Below are 15,051 nucleotides of genomic sequence, written 5' to 3' on the forward strand. Positions count from 1 at the left end.
CCCTGGAGACCAGGTAAAACTTGTAATGATTGATAAAGGTATGAGGCTTGGCCCAAGTAGCTGCTGCGCAGATGTCATCCATGGATGCCCTGGAATGGAATGCTATAGAAGTTGCCATAGATCTAGTGGAGTGGAATTTAACTTTTGGCATGGATTCATTATGGCGGGAACTGGTAACACTTATGCAGTCCCTCAGCCATTTTGATAATGTAACCTTAGAAACAGCCTCTCCCATTTTGGGTCCTGCAAAGGAGATGAAAAGCTGTTCAGATTTACAGATTAGTTTGGGTCTGTCTAGGTAAAATCTTAACTGTCATTGTACGGCTAAGGTGTAAAGGCAATACTCTCCTCTATTGGCAAAATTCAGAAAGAACACTGGTAAATCAATGGACTGGTTAATAGAGAATTCAGAAAAACTCTGGGAAGAAAGGATGGGTTAGTTCGAAGTGGCACACTGTCTTTATGAAAGACCAGCTAGGACCTCTTGATACCCAATGCCTGCAGCTCCAAAACTCTTCTGGCAGAGGTAATGGCTACCAGGAAAGTACAGTTTTGTACCTACCATAAATGTAGATGTTCGAGTGTATATACTGCTGCAGTCATCACACTTGGGTTATCCTGCCATCAGGCGGTCCCACAGTCGGCTGAATCCCAAAGTCTTGGTCCAGCGTCGGTTGTCGCTTCTTCCCTGACGTCAGTGCGACAGGGGGATAAAAGAGGCAGCCGACACCATTTTCTTCAGTTTTTCTTGCCCCAGATGTCAGGTGCCCCCAACTAGGAAGTCAATACAAATAACTATGCAAAAATACCTTAGTAAATAAACAATAGTACTAGCTGTTAGCAAATACACCATATAGACATGCATCCAATAGATTAATGTACGTGGAGTTATAACACCCTGGTATGTAGAGGGGATGGTGGGAGGGTAACCTGGACTGCAGCAGTATATACACTCGAACATCTACATTTATGGTAGGTACAAAACTATACTATGTTCATCGTGTTATACTGCTGCAGTCATCACACTTGGGTTGAATCCCAAAGCTATGGATGGGTGGCTGGTACTAAACTGGGTTAGGTGAAGCTAGGATGCCCTGCAGAACTGCAGTGGCAAAACCAGCTCTGGTTTTTGAGTATAATGGAAGGTGGTAGTGCTTGGTAAAGGTGTGCACTGAACTCCAAGTAGCTGCCTCCAGAATGTCCTTGGTTGGAACCCCCCTGAGAAAGGCTGCTGAGGTTGCTGTAGTCCTGGTAGAGTGGGACCTAATATTAACAGGCACTGCTTTCCCATGGTGCGAGTAGCAAAAGCGGATACAATGTGCTATCCATTTGGAGATGGTCTGTTTTGAAATAGCCTTTCCTTGTGAACCTGCAGCATAGGATACAAAGAGTTGGTCAGTTTTCTGAAGGTCTTTGTCTTATCCAAATAGTAACATAGCTGTCTGTGAATGTCCAAAGAGTGAAGGAGTCTTTCTCCTTTATTCTGGGGGTTTGGATAAAAGGTGGGTAAATGAATGGTCTGATTCAAAGCCACACTGGATACTACCTTTGGCATAAAGGTAGGGTTAGTACGTAAAGAGACTCTGTCCTGATGGAAAATGATGAAAGGTTCCACTGCCATAAGTGCCTGTAGTTCTGAGACCCTGCATGCTGAGGTGATAGCCAGCAACAGAGCTGTTTTCCATGACAAGCATTGTAGTTCTGCTGAGAAGGCTGGTTCAAAAGGAGGCAGTGTTAATTTTTCTAAAAACGAAGTTGAGGTCCCAAGCTGGCATTGGGGGTTTTCTGGGGGTCTTATATTCTTAGCCCCTCTGAGAAACTGCCTTAGTAAAGGGTGTGAGAATATGGGAGGATCCATATTATATTGAGCTGAAATGGCTGAAGCATGGATCTTAATGGATGAGAAAGAAAGGCCTTTGTGTAGCATTCTCAGTTAAGTATTGCAGTATTTGAGGAATGTTTGGTATCCAAGGATTCTGGCCTTTAGCCTGGTTCCATGCACAAAATCTTTTCCATTTGTCTGAGTAAGTTTTTCTGGTGCTGGGCCTCCTGGCCTCCAAAATGACATTCAGGACGTCCTTTGAGAGAAGTGTTGATTGATAATTCAAGGTATTCTCCATGCAGCTAAATTTAAAGTCCTGAGCTGACTGTGAAGGATCTGAAAGTTTTGCTGAGTCAACAGAAGTGGGAGTTGAGGTAAGATCCATGGAGGGCTGTGAGTCAAGGTCCTTAGTAATGGGTACCAGTGCTGACATGGCCAGTCCGGAGCAATGAGGATCATTTGTGGTCCCTCTGATCTGACTTTCAGTAATACCTTGGTCAGGAGAGGTAGTGGTGGGAAGGCATAGACTGTCAATGCTGTCCAACTGAATGATAGGGCGTCCACTTTCCTAGCTAGGGAATGATAAGTCCTTGTGCAAAATTTCTGTAGTTGGCAATTGTTGGGGGAGGCAAATAGATCTATGTCTGGGCGTCCCCACCTTTGAGTTATCATTGAAAATACTTGTGGGTGTAGTCTCTACTCGTGAGGATCTGCCAAAATTCTGCTTAATTCGTCTGCCAATATATTTTCCTTTCCTGGCAGGAATTGTGCTTGCAATTGTACTTGGTAAGTCAATGCTGTGTTCCACAAGGTCATTGCCTGTCTGCATAAAGGGTAGGAGTGTGTTCCTCCCTGTTTGTTTATGTACCACATAACTGTGGTGTTGTCTGTCCTTATTAGTAGTTGTCCTGGATGCAAGAGGTCCTTGAAGGCTGTCAGTGCATTTTGCACAGCTAGCATCTCCTTTTGGTTGATGTGTAGGTGCATTTGTTTTGCAGACCATTTGCCCTGTATGCACTGTCCTGCCATGTGTGCTCCCCATGCGTAGTCTGAAGAATCTGTTGTCATAGTTTGGTTTGCTGGAGGTAAGACAAAAGGAAGACCCTTGTTTATTTGACATGATTGAGCCCACCATAGGAACTCTTTTTGAAGGCAGGGAATGAGAGGTATACTTGTTTTGAGAATGTGCCTGTGTTGAGCCCACACACTTTTCAGGTACCATTGTAATTTCCTCATATCCAGCTTTGCATGTGGAATTAGTTGAATGCAGGATGTCATGAACCCCAATGCCTGCAGGATTTTCCTTGCAGTGAGCTGGGTAAAAGTTGCCATCTTTTTGAAGTATTGAGTCAGTTGTTTTTGTTTGTCTGGCGTGAGATAAGCCATCTGGGCCATTGTATTTAAGCTGGCACCCAGGAATAATATGTCTTGTGAGGGTATTAGCTTGGATTTCTTTTTGTTTACTGTGTACCCTAGGCAACATAGCAGCTTTGTTACAAATGCCAGATGCTGTAATAAAATGGCCTTGCTGTCCGCTTGGATCAGGCAGTCGTCCAGATATGGATAAATTTGTATTCCTCGTCTGCAGTATGCAATTACTGATGCCAGGCATTTCGTAAATACTCTGGGCACAGTAGATAAGCCAAAGGGCAATGCAGAGAATTGATAATGCGTTGTACCTGCCAAAAATCTGAGGTATCTTCTGCAATCTTGTCTGATAGGGACATGCAGGTATGTCTCTGAGGTCCAACATTACCAGCCAAGACTCCTTGCCCAGCATGGGAAGAAGCTGCTGTAGTGTGAGCATTTTGAATTTGGGTACCTCCAGGTATGTGTTTAGAATTGAGAGGTCTAAAATGGGTCTCCAGACTTTGTCCTTTCTTGGTACTAGAAATAGTCTTGAGTAAAAACCTTGACCTTGCTCCTTTGTAGGTACCTTTTGAATTGCATTCATATCCATGAGAGCTGAAATTTTCGTTTGTGCCTCTGCCCATTGGTTTGGAGGCAGATTTGGCATGCCTCTCATCCGTGGTAAAGTGTGGAAATGAAATCTGTAGCCTCGGGTAATAATATCCAGAACCCATTTGTCCTTTGTTATGATGTGCCAATTTTGTGGAAACAGAGCCAGTTTTCCTCCCAAAGGTGCTGCCAGGGCAATTTTGCTTGGCAGGCGAAGAGGGAAGTCATTGTGTTTGTTTCCTGAGGGGTTGAGATCTTTCGTCTCCACCTCTTTGAGTTGTTGTATGCCATTGTCTAGGCCTGAAAGAACCTTGTGGTTGTCCTCTGCCCCTTGGGCGTCTGTACCTACCCCTTTGGGGTCTCCCTGATGCAGGAAAGGACCAGTTTTTTGATGGCCAGTTTCTGCTGAAACGAGGAGGTTGTACCTGTAAAAAATCTTTAACTGTCTGCATAGATTTTGGCTTTTCTTCCATTTTCTTTAAAACTTCCTCTGCTTTGACACCAAATAACACATCTTTCTGCAATGGATCATCCAATAACTTTGCTTTGACATGTTCTGGTAAGGCTTTCTCTTTTAGCCAAGCATGTCTACGTATTACAGATCCTGTGACAGCTGCTCTACATGAGGCCTCCAATGAATCAAAACCACACTGTAAGGTATGCTTTCCCACCTGTTCTGCTGCATGCAGCAAATCCTGCATCTCTTTGAAATCAGGTTGATCTGTCTGAGGGATCATTTTCTGCTTTAACTGTGTAATCAAGTACTGCTGGTATTTTAGCATGTGGAATTGGCAGTTTAAGACCCTCATGGCCAAAGTGGCAGACGTATACACTTTCTTCCCCCATCTTTCTAATGCTCTGGAATCTCTCTCAGAAGGTAGTGGATTCTTAGCAGTAGAGACCTTAACCCCTTTGGGACCCTGGGAAATGGTTTTAGGGTCTGCAACAGGGCTTTTATATAGAAACTTATGAGAATCAGGAACTCTGTAGTATCTGTCTGGTTTAGCTGGTGCAGGAGGTAAGGAATCTGGATTTAGACTAGATTCGGTGTAAACATCATCCAAAATGTCTAAAACTGGAGGAATTGCAAGGGGTCTATGCTGTAGAAGAAGAAGAAACTCACGGAGTCTTTCCTTAGAGTCAGAGTAGTCTTGGCCTTCCCAGTGGAAGTGTTCCCTCATGGTGTGTAAAGTTTCCCCAAAAGAGTAGTCTTCAGGGGGGGAGACAGAGGGAATGGACTCTTCAGCATCTGAGACTTCATAAGGAGGGAAGGAATAATCCTGGTCCTCAGAGTTAGCTGAGGAAATGGATGCTTGGTCAGAGGAAGGATAATCTTCCTCCAGTCTAGGCCTTTTGTCAGGAGGGGGTTGTGAACCCCTGATAAGGGTAATTAAATCCTCAGCTATCTTAAGCATCTGTTTTTTAGGCATAGGGGCCTGTGGGGGGGGGGTCTGTGGACCTGGTTTCCTAACTTTTAAGGGGGCTTTAAGTTTAGCATAACACTTAATAGAGATAGTTGTCGGTTTGAAGACACCATCAGAAACCGAAGGCCTGTCCAAAATCTCCGGATCACCGTCAGGGTTGGCGTCCGAGGGTTGAGATGGAACCGGCTCCTGAGGCCCAGCTGATTTGGTCTGGGAGGCCATCAGAATTTCTAAATCAGCGGTAGTCAGGGGCTGCGTAGGCGCCTTGCTGAAAACCAGAGAACCAGTGGCAGGCCTTGCTGAGGCCTCAGTATCTGGTCTTGGCCTTGGTTGCCTGTCCTTATCCTTGCGTTTTTTAATCATTGCTGATGTCAGTTGCTCCGACAACATGCTATAGTTAAATTTTCTGCCAAAATAATGTCGGGCGAAATCTGCCCGATGCTTGATTGTACGTTTGTTGAACCTAGCACAAAACTGACAACCAGAGACGTCGTGGTCTGGGCCTAGGCAAGGAATACAATAAGAATGAAAATCCTTATGAGGTATTTGCTTCCCACAAGAAATGCAATTATTAACTTTGTCTGACATCGGTCTGAGGCAAGAAAAGTTTCCCCAATGGGGTACTTAGCTTTAGAGAAGACTTAGGGCTGAAATTCAATTCGAAAATCTCAGGAGCTAGCCGACCGGCACTTGCGAACTGCTTCTGCTTCGGGCACCGCGCGGCAAGAAAGACTGAAGAAAATAGTGTCGGCTGCCTCTTATCTCCCTGTCACACTGACGTCAGGGAAGAAGCGACGACAACCAACGCCAGACCAAGACTTTGGGATTCGGCCGACTGCGGGACCGCCTGATGGCAGGATAACCCAAGTGTGATGACTGCAGCAGTATAACACGATGATCAAAGACAAAAACTTTAGGTCACACTTAGCCACAGGCTCAAAGGGTTTTTGAGTCAAAGACTGGAGGACTAAAGTGAGGTTCCATGGTACTACAGGGTGTCTGAGAGGAGGCCTGAGATGAGAGGTCCCTTTGAGGAAAGCCTTGCAGAGGCGTAAAGAGATGAGGGGTGCCATCTGTACCATTGTGGAAATTGCCGCTAGATGCACTCCTACTGTAGAGGCAGAGGCTCCATTATCAAAAAACCTACCCAAGTATTGAAGCACTGCAGTAACTGGAGCTAAATACGGGTCTAGCATGTTATCCTTGGACCAGATGGAGAACCTTTTCCATTTATCCTGATACAGTCTTCTGGTGGATGGTTTGTGAGAGGCCTGAATGATGTCTCGAACAGGTGAGGAGAGATTAGCCTGCCTGGCAACTAGCAGAAGTGGAGAAACCAAGCTGTCAGCTTGAGAGTGGACAGGTTCGGGTGACTCAACCCTTGGGGGTGAGTTATCAGATCTGGCAGAGGGTCCAGAATCCACAGCAAGAATATTAGGTGAGGCCAGAGAAAGGGGAAACAAACTTTTTGAGGCCAGAATGGGGCTATGTGGATCACCTTGCTTCTCCTTGCATCTCAACCGAAGAGCTTTCTTTAGAAATTGTGGGATCAGAGGAATGGGAGGATAGGAGTAGAGAAGTCCCATGGGCCAATCATGGATCAGAGCATCCTTTGGTGACTCAATCTCCAGGGGAAGTAGGGTGAAGTAGCTGCTGCATTTGGTGTTTGAAGGGGAGGTGAAAAGATCGCAGCAAGGCTGGCCCCAGTGGCTGAAGATTACAGATGCCACCTTGGGTTGAGGGACCACTCGTGGGGCATGAGGATGCATCTGCTTAGTTTGTCTGCAATCACGGAGCTCCCCGGGATATGCGTTGCTATCAGAAAGCAGTTGGAAGCTATTGCCCACTGCCTGATTCTCATGGCTTCTCAACAAAGGGAGTAGGACTTGGTTCCTCCTTGCTTGTTGATGTATCAGACCACTGACATATTGTCCGATTGGATTACAGTTGTCCTGGAGGGGAGAGCCGCATGAAATGCCTGCAATGCTAACAGCACGGCTCTCAGTTCTAGGACATTGATATGCAGGTGGGCTATGTGCCTTGGACAGTCTTTCCCTGAAAATGCCCCCCCACCACCCAATCAGGGAAGCATCCATGGTCACAATGGCTGTGGGCTGGGAGGGTTGAAAAGGTTGGCTCCAAAGATCTACGTCTGGCCTCATCCACCAAAGCAGGTCCTGTTTGCAGGAGTTGGTTATTCAAATCTTGTAGTCCAGGGGATCATAGTTTGGGAACCATTGACACAGAAGGAGCCATTACAGAATTTGCATATGTAGCTTTGCTAGAGGCACTATTGGAATTGATGCAGCCATAGAACCTAGGGCTTGGAGAACTTGTCTTGCAGGGACTGATGTTTGAGAAAGAATCACTCAGATTTGAAGCCTCAATCGATGGAGTCTGAGAAGAGGGAGTGATATCAGACAGGACTGAGTATTGAACACTGCTCCAATGAACTCTATTTGTTGTGTGGGGATAAGATTTGATTTCTCCCAATGTATCGTTATACCCAACAATTTTGTCAGTGAGAGAGTATGTTGTAGCGCAGTTACCAAAAGATGCTTGGTGGGGGCGGTAAGAAGCCAGTCGTCTAGCTATGGAAATACCCGGAATCATTTTAGTCTCAAGTGAGCTGTTACCACTGCCATGCATTTCATGAACACTCTGGGGGCTGTAGAGAGACCGAATGGCAGGGCACAGAATTGGCAATGACTGACTCCTAGCCAGAAGCGAAGCAGACACCTGGATTATTTGTCCATCTTGATGTGGTAATACACATCCTGGAGATCTACAGAGCACATCCAATCAGCTTCTCTTAAAAAGGGAAGGATGGACTGAACCATGACCATCCAGAATTTGGTTTAGGTGACAGAATGGGTCTCCAGTCCCTGTCTTTTTTGGCACCAAAAAGAATCCAGAGTAAAATATGGATCTATGCTGGTCTGGTGGGACTGATTGGATGACATTTTTGAGACAGCTTTACACTCTCTGAAGCTGCTGCTTCCCTTTGACTGGATGGAGCATCGGGAAGTTTTCTTGGAAAGTTTGGCTGATAAGAAAGGGGAATGGTGCAACCTCTGGTGATAATATTTCGACCCAATGATCGGTGGTGATAAAGTGCCAGGCAGCTTGGTGCAGAGAGAAATGACCCCCGACTGCTTCCAGAGGTAAGCAATCGAGCTGCCCCTCAGGAGCACTGATAAGGCTGTCCAGAGAAAGAGTCCCTGCAGCCTTGGTTGCGAGGACCCCCTCTGCCTCTATAGGGGCATCTTCCAGAATTGTTACCCCCTCTGCCTCTGAGAGTATCATCACCACATGTGGCACGGAAAGGACCCTGAGATTTCTTATGCCACATTTTCTCACTCCTCTGATTCCTGGAGAAGGTATGTTGAGGGTCGGAAAACTGTAGGCCTACGGCAGACAGGGTTTTTTCATCTTGCTCACACCTGGCTAGAGTGTCCTTCACTTTGGAGCCAAAGAGGGATGAAGCTTCAATGGGAGCATTCAGAAGGGAAGACTTGAAGGGATCTTCAAGGTCACAGATGCGCATCCAGGCATGATGTCTAAATGCCCGAACCCGCTGCTCTAGCCGTCCTTTCAGTCACATGCGAGAGCAACCTCATGGATGAGTTGGGTATTAATTCCAGGGTTGCTACTGTCCTGTGAGTGTCCCAGAAACTTTGGAGATCAAGTCCCTCTGAAGCCTCATAAAGTGTGCCAAATAATTCAGGGACCATATAGCAAAGGTCCGTGATGCAAAAACACGCTTCCCAAGTCTGTTGACTGCCCAGAACTCCCTGTTGGGTGTGTGGACAATGGGACTCTCCTCAGCCAAGTCCTTTTTTGGGGCCACCACCATCACAGCATCAACTGGTAACCCCTTGGACCAGTGCGGACTCTCAACAGGAGGGGACAGAATTTTGTCTGGTCTCCGGGGGATTGTCTCAATGGAATCAGGGTTCTTCCATGCATGCTGCACGATGAGCTCATCAGCAAGAGGGGTCACCCAAGAGGTAGATGGCTTGGCACAAAAGGCCTGCAGGAACACGGACTCCTCAGATGAAGGGTTGGAGGGCTTCCAGTCAACTCTCCGTTTCAACATCTCCAGGATGTCTCAAAAGGAGACATCATTAGAAGGTGACCGTGGGGACCCTTCACCATCATCATAGTCCATGTCTTCCATTAAGGACTCCTCAAGTGAGTCCACGTGCTTCCTCTTGCATGTCTTCTTTCGAGGGGGGTCTCTGAGGAGGACTCTGAAGAGTGGGTATCCTGCGGTTTCTCTGCCCGGTGTCCCGGATGGGTGGCCTGTGACAGCTGCAGCTCAGGGGGTGAAAACTGGGATTCTGACATCATAGGAGTGCTACCAGAAGCAAGATCCCTCTCCATTGTGCAGAAGGCAGGCCTGCCCAAACAGGAATGGGATCCCGGAACAGAGAAAGACAACCTGGGGTCCGGGGTCAGACCCAGCTCCAAAGGACCCACCCCCACAGGTGGAGCCTCAAGCAAGATCGGCACGGACGCAGCCATCAGTGCTGAGGAGGGAACCAAGGAGAAAGTTACCACCGTACCCCGGGCAGATGTGCCCGCCCCCCAATCCCCAGATTGAGGAAGGACTGGCCCAGCGGGAACTGAAGACTAAAGGGACAAACTCAGAGCTGGAGCGAGGTGCACCTTTGGCGCCGAGGTGGCGAGTACCAAGTAGGATGTCAGAACAGAAGGCTTCGGAACCGAGATGGTCGAAAGAGGAGTGTAAGATGGAGTTTGTGGATAAGGCAACCCAAGTCCAGCAGGTGGGCGGGTTTTAGAAAGTGATGGAATCCCCCTGGCTACCAACAGCTGGTCCACAGGACGCACCGTGTAGTGTTCTGAAAGGCTCGTGGTGGATCTAGTGGATACTCCAGATGGGGAGTCAGGACATTTGAGAAATGGGCCATACGCTTGGCCCAGAAACGGTTCAACTGAGGTTGAGTATCGGGTCTGTGGTGCAAGGTCTGCTGGCACTAAAGTCTCTAGTTTCGAAACCAGAAGCAAAGGGATCAGATCCAGTGAGGTCGGTATAATGCTCAGTGTTGAAGTGGCACTCGGAGCCAAAACGATCAGTTCCAAAATGGAAGTCGAAGTCGTGCCCTGAGCCAAAGTAGCTACAGGTGCCAAAGTCAAAATAGGCATAGTAAGATCTATGATTGGTGGCGGAGGCAGGGCCTGAGCCAATACAGGCATCGGTATTGAAGGGTTTGAGATGTACAGAGCCGAGGAGGCAGATTTATGCTCTGACGATAACTTAGGGACCTTAGATTTCCCAGGTTTGCTCTGATCACCTGATGGTTAAGAAGGAACAGAATGGGATCTCTTTTTGTCCTTAGAAGGAGAGGTTGAGACCTCCATCACAGAAATGGGCTCTGAGAAGGCAGACTTGAGTAACCCCTTCAGAATTAGTTTATTTTTGCACTCATTAAGAGTGTGTTGGCTGAAACTTTGACAAATATCACATGGAGGCTGCACCACAAGGTGGGCCACTCCCAAACAGTATACACAGTCAGCATACAAGTCACTGTTACGTAACTTGCCTTTACAAGAAGTACAATGCTTAAAGCCAGAGGTACCCTTCTTATCCGACATTTTAATAGAAATGGACACCACAACTAACTGTATAATCCAATAATGAAGTCACTCAGTTCAAAACTCACAAGAAAAATACCAATATTACAACACACTGTACAAGAGAAGAAAGGGAAACACCTGAATAAAGATAAAGGCTAACAGCTTAAGCAAGAGAAAACAATACCAGGTATAGTACTGAAGAAATATCACAAAGGTAAGGGAAAAGGCCGTACCAACAATGGTACTTAAAGTTAACCAATGGTAACAACGGGTAGAGTGGAAAATATATGGTTAGACTAAAGAAGACACTAGTAATACTAAAGGTTTAGTAAAATATGAAGATATTCAAAAACTTTTACACAAATATCAAAAAATATTTTACTTAGCTGAGAGCTCGGCTGAAATGCGGCTTTACGGCTACCTGGCAAACGAGATCTGAGGTAACAGGGAGAAGGGCAATCTGGGTAGATACTTAGCAAGAGAGTTTTTTTGGCTGGCGCGAGCTTGGTAATAGGCCGACTTGGTTCCGAGGGCTCGGAACCGAACCCATCAGTGATGAATGGAAAGAAGATTAACATCAGATCTAATCTTTCAAGCTGTTAGTGTCTCCTCTGCTTGGGATGTATGACATATCCCAAGGGTTACAAGGTCCATGATTGTTCTGCCCACCCTCCACCTCCCAGTCAGAAGGGAGAACCAATGTTGCCAGGGCCACAAGTCAGCAATTAAAATTATCTTGGGCCTATCTGACCAACACCTTTACAAGTATCCTGGGGATGGCTTTACCAGAAAGGCTCATCCAGACTCTGCTACACTTTGCTGTGAAGGAAAGGTTAGTTTGCTTTTATTTTTTGTATTACTGTATTGCCTTTCTATATTTTGAATACTGTAGTTTGTTTTCTTTACCTTGTGTTTTGCTTGCATTCTGTTTTAACAGCATATTAAAACTTCAAAAGAGACCACAGCTCTCTCTGTTCTGAGTCGGGCAGAATTTTTTCCCGCCCTGCCACCCATTTAAGTTGTCTTGTTAAATACCACTGTCTTTCTAGTTGCCCGCCTCTTATGTTAATCTGACCATATATCTCATTTCTCTCTACTTTCACTGGCTTATGTGAGTAATCACAAAATCATCATTTTTGAAATCCCACCCCTTCAATTATTTAAATTTATTGGCCATCCTACAGTATTTCATAGTACCAAAATACAAAAGTGACCACCCCTTTCAATCCATCTTGCCGTTTTAAAAATAGTAACTATCCACTAAACCTTAACTTTTTAAACAGGTAAAACTCAAGTTACCTACTTTCACATCTAACTTCTCTAGTGCACACTGCAGAGTGCATTCTTTTCAATCTTACCTTTAAGCATCCCTGTGACTAGCACTTTCTGTAATACCTGCTGGAAAGCACTAGGAAGCCTTAAACTCATACAAACACTGAACTCTCCTTGTTAACAAGGAGAAATTAATAGCAGGCACTAAACAGCCTATAATTGCAAAGTACCTTGCTAAGGAAACAGCTCCTATACTTTACAAAGAAAAAAGCCCCAAACCAGGCATGTCCAAGGGTCAGCTTCCGCTGATTTCTCCTGTCCACCTGGTGAATCTGGGCATACTGGGGCAATGTAGCAATTGCCTCATGTACACAGACAACCCTCTCCTCCTACCACCCAACACTACAACCTGTGAGAGATGCACTTACATAGCCAAAATAGAAGCAAAGCTCTCTCCACCCAAGATTGTGCTAAACAGTCAAGAGGAGAAGGTTAACACCCACACTACACCTCAAGCAACACATAGCCCTTCTAAACCCGCACCACCAACACCCACATATAGCAACACTAAATCCACATATGCAGAGGCCCTTAACTGTAACCTGCCCAAGCAACAAAGACCTCTGAAGCTGAAACGCAAACACCAATCACAACCAATGTGTCACATAGTTCACAACACCAGTGTGCCACCCAGCAACAGCCCCTAAGGCAAGACAATGTACCTAACACTTTAGTCATAGGTGACTCTATAGTCCAGCACACTGATGTCCCTCTCACCAGGTTGAATAAGGAGAAAATTACAGTCAGCTGCCTGTCGGGTGCCAGGATCCGCCACATAACGCATGCACTCAAGTCACTCCACAACAAGTACAAATATGACTCTGTCATTGTCCATGTTGGAGTGAATGACTTGAGACGCCTCCCTGGACTACATGAAAAGAGACATGGAAGAGCTCTCGGATCATGTGGCCCAGGTAGGTATGACCCTAGCCCTGAGTAGCATCCTGCCTTCACCCAGAATGATACCACAATATAAGGATAAAATGATTGACTTCAACAATTGGCTAAGCTTATGGTGTCATTCAAAGGGGATCCAGTATCTGTCTGCCTGGGATGACATGATTGACAGACCACAATGCTTTGCCAGAGGATGGTCTGCACCTGTCGCCCCTGGGATTCAGGTTACTGGCTAAGGCTCTTGCCACCCCTATAGTGCCTTTTTTAGGCAAACTTCAAAGGACAAAACCACCACCGTAACAGGTACAAGCATGCAAAATCTGAAGGTAATGCTACTCAATGCTAGAAGTCTAAACCTCAACATGCACTCTCTCGAGGCACTCCTAAAAATGGAGAACATCGATATCTGTGCAGTAACTGAGACCTGGTTCAAGGCTCCAGAGAGCACCCCTGCAATACCAGGCTACAACTCTTACCACACTTTTCGGCCACCAAACCAGGACCGAAACACTAAAGGTGGAGGAGTGTCAATATTCACCAAGGATATTCACACCACCAGGCTAGTTGGCCAACACAATGTGTCTGAAATTATCCAAGTGCAACTAACACTAGGTAAGACTGCAATCCAAATTGTAGCTTGCTACAGATCCCCCACCATACCCCAAGATTCTCACTACACCTTTCTAAACATACTGGAAAATATTAAGACAGAACCAAACACCCTAATACTGGGTGATTTTAACTACCCTGCATTAACTGGGAAAACTATTCATGTCCCAACACCTTTGCGCAACGGTTCTTGGAATTCATAAATTCCAACGCCCTGGATCAACTAATCCATAGTCCCACCAGGGGCTCCAATATCCTAGACCTGGTCATTACCAACATGGGAAATCAATGCTCCATACCTATGGTCACCCCTCGTTAGTCAGGTCTGACCATAAGCTAATCACCCTTAACATCCACATCCCACCCCCACCCCCAGTAAAGAAACCACCATAAAAAACTTCTCCAAAGCCAACTTCATGCTACTCAAGTCAGAAGTGACAAACTTCATGACACCCATGCAGACGGGAACTGAAAGTTCAACTGCTGAATCCTACACTAAGGCACTGTACGAGCACATCCACTCATGCATGAATCGTGCCATCCCAAATAGAACCAAAATGCTCTCAACCAAAAAAGGAAGCCAATCTGGTGGTCCCCTGCCATAAACAAACTTTACAACAAAAGGAAGAAACTTTTGCATAAAAGAGGAAAATACCAGGATGCAAAAAAACTCCCTTACTAGCCTCAGTAAGAAACTGAGATGCCTCATAAAATCCTCCAAAGCTAGTTACGAAAATAAAATTGCCAAAGATTCCAAAGACAACCACAAAGCATTCTATAACTATGTCAAGAATCTAAATGGCAATGCTCAGATCTGCTCTGAGCTAAAACAGAATGGCATTAAATATACTGATCCGAAGGATATTGCCAATATCCTGGCAGATCGATTCAGTGCCAACTTCACCCCCCTCTCACCCCCCTAAATGGCCCATCTCAATACCGGAAGATTGCCAAATTCCAGTAATAACGGCCACACAGGTACAAAACGCACTCTCTAAAGCCAAGAATACAGCATCCATGGGACCAGATGACATCCCGGGCTGTGTACTACATGAACTACAATATGAACTGGCACCTCACTTAAGTGTCATGTTTAATCATAGCCTCACCTCAGGTTTCATGCCCACTGAGTGGCGCAGAGCTACAGTTATCCCAATCCACAACAGGGGATCCACCTTGGATCCCGGAAACTACCGTCCCATCAGTCTGACAAGCCTTATCTGCAAGGCCATGGAGTGTATTATCATGGAACTTATAAACAAAGACATTGGCAACCTTCAAACACTGGACCCCACCCAGTTTGGGTTTGTGAAGGGCCGATCTTGTCTCCTGAACCTGATTGACTTCTTTGAATCAGTCTCCAGAGCTATGGATAAGGGTAAGGTGGTCCACACAGCCTATCTAGAC

The sequence above is a fragment of the Protopterus annectens genome, chromosome 9.part0 (genome assembly GCF_019279795.1).
Source record: "Protopterus annectens isolate FY-2018-M chromosome 9.part0, PAN1.0, whole genome shotgun sequence".
Classification (NCBI taxonomy): domain Eukaryota; kingdom Metazoa; phylum Chordata; order Ceratodontiformes; family Protopteridae; genus Protopterus; species Protopterus annectens.